The following is a 4,554-nucleotide window of genomic DNA, read 5'->3' on the forward strand; positions in this document are numbered from 1 at the left end:
TCATTTACTAAGTGTAGGACCAGAAAAACGGGCTAAAAGCATAACATACTATGAGCAAATCATAAACTCAATGATCATACGTTAGCACCCACCGGTCTACCATGAAAGCAAAACTAAACAAAAGAAAGAAAACATAATCAAAAACTCCCTTTTCCGTTTGTAGCTCCCATGTCCTTCTTTCTTCTCCAAATGATTGTAACTCCAAAGTTTCCTATAGTGCCCACAAAATTGAAGCAAAAGCCTATGATAGTGATAATGCCATGAGAATACTTGAAGTGTGATTTTATGTGAGAGAGAGAATGCAAAATGCAAATTAGTAAAGACTCAAAACTCAAAGATTCAAGGATTCAAGACTTAAGCATTCTGATCCAAGAGACCCAAGGACCCAAAATGAGAGAAAGAGTGTCCATTTTATAATTTTCATGGAGGTTGAGAGCATTGGATTTGTCACCCACAGATATGCAATGTGGCAAGAGATTCCTATGACACATATGATTCATATGTACAGCCTGAGTTGGCCTAGTGGTGGAGAACTTGTACTCTTGAAACAGAGGTCACAAGTTCAAATCCCACTGGGGGCTAGGGTATGTAGGCCTCGTTTGTAGCACCAAGCACCTCTCGAAAAAGAGTACGAGGTAGTCCCATATCACTATCACCATACGTAAACCCAAAAACTATGGCATAGTGTCATGGACTATAAAACCACCTTACCTTACCTTACCTTATGCCAATTGTCAGATTCTATGATGCATGCAAGTCAAACTTGGCTAAATGTGGAAGAGAATCTATGACGCGTCATAAGACACCTCAACCCACTTAAAGCCAAGAATTTATGACAAAGAAGCCAAATAGAGACATGTGTAAGAGGTAATAATATTTGATTATGACAAATCTTAGCCAAGTGTCAAAGGAGAATCCACGAGGTGTCATATCCAAGTGTCATGATGATGGAGTATTTTATGGAATATTTGAATTAAAAATCCTCCTACTCCACAAAATAAGAATTAGTAGAAAATGGATTTAATGATGAAAAATGGAACTTAGGAAACTAAGAATTTCCATGGTTTGCAGATAATGAATCAATTAATTAATTGAGGATGATAATCAGGAAGAATAATTAGTGAGAATAATAGAATTAAATTATGGGTTATTTAATCCTATAGAGAAAATTAGTAGATGATTGGCCAAATTGATTAAATGAATGTGACTATATCCTTTGATGAAAGTGTGACGATGATGGATATGGAATAAGATGATGACCAGGTAGACCAAAACCATGGTCAAATTGATTGATAGATTGAAATTGATAACATGCCAAGGACACATGAAATGAATAAATTGATATGTAACATTTAACCGACATTATAAATGCTACAGGATTGAAATTGATTGATAAGGTTTGATCATAATAACATTGACGGACACTGTCAATATTATTAAAATGGTTGATGATGCCATGATCTAACATTGAAAGCCTCAACAACATCAAAGGTTGAATGACATGAATGATATTTTGACCTAGTACTAAGAGCCATGATAGTACTAAGGTCATATTGATAAGATTGATAAGTTGATAGGTTTCCAAGACATTGAAAGCCACAACAATGCCTAGGAGCGGATAAATGATGATTGATTTGGGATTTTTGATATGTTTTGGGTTGATTAGGACTGATTTTGAGTGATTCCAGGTTGATTTGGGGTGATTCTGAGTTGATTTGATATGATTTCGAGTTGATTTGATATGATTCTGAGTTGATTTGATATGATGTGAAGAAGGATACAAATGACGAAATATGGTCAAAATGGCCAAAAGATCAAAGTTAGTAGAATGAGAAAATGGGAAAAATTAGGATGAAGAAGTGATGAAACTATAGATGCGAACCATTTTTGAGCATCTACATTTTGCCCCTCTTTGATACAATGTGATTTAGAGCGTTGTATCAAAGAATAATTGATGAGAAAGCTACAACATGCCCCAGTAGGGATGATATATATGGGTGCCCCCTCAATAAATTGACTAAGATAAGCATATGATAAGTCAATTTATCAACAACAAGAATACAAAACCATAGCAATTGACGGATCACATATCAGAGCTAAGATGTGAAAGTTATGAGGTCTAGAGTGCAAAACAGGGTCAGTCGGGAGCCCGAGAGTGATTGCATGGGTTACCTCTCAAGAAAGACACAAAATGATGAAAATGATAGTTCATGTTTTCCATGATGAAGATATAAATCCAACGCAACTGACATATTGCAAATATGAGTTAAAATGCAAAAGTTATGGGCTCCGGAGTGCAACATAGGGGCTCCAGGAGCAGTTCTAGGTATCTTAGGTCCCTAACTGTGCCCAAAACTCAACCAAGTGCGTCATTGATGCACTTAGTAAGACCAAGTGCACCATGAAAGTACCAAGTGTGTCAATGACACACTTGGGAAGCCCAAGTGGTCTCAGAAAGTGAAAAATGTGCCTGAGAAGGCCCTAGGAGCCAAAATCAACATGACAGGGGGCAACTAGGAGCCGAAGAGTAATTGCAAGGATTAACTCTCCATAAAGTGACCAAATAATGAAAATGATAGCTCATTTTTTTCACAAGAAATATATGAGTCCAACACAACTAACAGTTCATAAATCAGAGTTGAAACGCAAAAGTTATGGCCTTCGGAGTGCAACCTAGGGGTTCTGGGAGCAGTTCTGGATAACCTAAGTTCCCAAGTGCGCCCAAACTCTACCAAGTGTGTCAATGACGCAATTGGCATGACCAAGTGCATCAATGATGTAGTTGGGAGCCCCAACTATGCCCAGATAGTGCAGATTATGCCCTAAAAGGCTCTAGGGCCCAGAAATAGCCTGATTGGACTCGGAATGACCCAAAATTGTGCATGCATCCCCAAAATGATGGAAAGATGTCATAACATGAGGGGAAGCATCAAAAATGGTCGTATTTGGTCAAATATGATGAGAAAAATTTCAGACTAAGGTTGAACCAGGTGGAAAATGATTGACAGTGTAGGATGATGCAAGAATGCATGAATGCAAGATGAAGATGATTTGGTGAATCAGAAGACATGATTATGGTGATGGAGAATGAGATGAAAAAGAAAGATGAGATTAGGAGATTTTAGTATGATGGAAAGACTTTTGCTTCTAGAAAGTGCACTATATGTCAAATGGAGCTTTATTTTGATATGACAAAGAGAATGCAACGCATCAAGGCATAAAGGGCCAGAGCGCAAATACAAGCCTTTTGCGTAAACAAGCACGATGCAAACAGAGAATGACCTTGTCCTTTCTAAGGCATATGTACATGCCCTAGACTCTCAAAGGTACATTGTAACAGACAAAAATGGAAAAAGATGACCATGAACCATCCTAGCCACTCTCAAAGATCAATTTATATCATCGAGTAGCATAGGGACATGATCAAAGAAAAAAAAAAGCAAAAATAAATCACTCACTAAATAGCATGAGCCAACAACTATTCTTGTCCATTATTACTTGCTCTTTAGTTTTTTAGGTGTTTAGATGGTGTTTGACATGTTGATAATGTGATAGTTCTAGTTGTGGATTCAGTTGATAAGTTCATAGTGACTGGTTGGATTGATTGTTGGTTCCTGTTGCTCAGATATTGGGATTGGCATTGAAGCGTAGTGCTTTGATTTTCAGTCTGCAAAGTGCAAGTGTGAATGCAAAAGGGGTGGTTATCCACAGTGAATATGTACAAGGTTTATTGCAAATTTTTGACGAGTTTTATGATTTTTAGGTTTTTTGGGGATATTTGATGTTTTTGTGTGACTGATTTCTTCAGGTCATTTTACGATTTTTAGGGTTTATTTCAGGACATTTTATGATTTTTAGTGCTTTTTTCAGGACATGTTATGATTTTTAGGGATATTTTCAGGATCATATTTGAATGTTTAGGATTTTTTCAGGACATTATGTGATTTTTAGTGATTTTCTTAGGACATTTTATGATTTTTAGGGATTTTTTCAAGATCGTATAAGCATAAACAAGTGTTAGCTCCAATCTGTTATGCGATAGGTCTAATGGATAAAAAGCACTTAGGGATATGCCCCCAGTTCAAATTCAAACTCATGCACCATGTAGGTAATATGCCCCCAGACAAGATGCAAACTATGTACAAAGGCCAATGACAGAGTGTGTGTGCAAACTAGTGATGCTTAGGCAAGGTAACAAAGGACATTAACCAGTGCGTGAGCCATGACAAGGAACCAAGGATGTCTTGTAATATGAAGGATATGATCAAGGAATGATGGAGGGGGAAAAGACCAGATGGAATCCTGATAGATGGAGGAGCGACACTGATTACACATGGTGTCTGTTTGCCAAGTTTTCACCATGGTACTTCCCCAAAGCGCCTATTTGCCAGGTTTTCACTTTTGGACGAAATTTTTCTCTTGACTCAAATTTTTGTGCCAAGATGCCTGTTTGCTAGGTTTTCATCAAAGCATCCATTTTTTCATGACTTTTTTTCACTTTTTTTTTCTTTTCTTTTTTCATGACTTTTTACTATTTTTTTGATATTTTTTTAG

This window comes from Cupressus sempervirens, chromosome 8, assembly GCF_028749045.1.
Source record: "Cupressus sempervirens isolate cs-2001-9-10 chromosome 8, ASM2874904v1, whole genome shotgun sequence".
Taxonomy (NCBI): domain Eukaryota; kingdom Viridiplantae; phylum Streptophyta; class Pinopsida; order Cupressales; family Cupressaceae; genus Cupressus; species Cupressus sempervirens.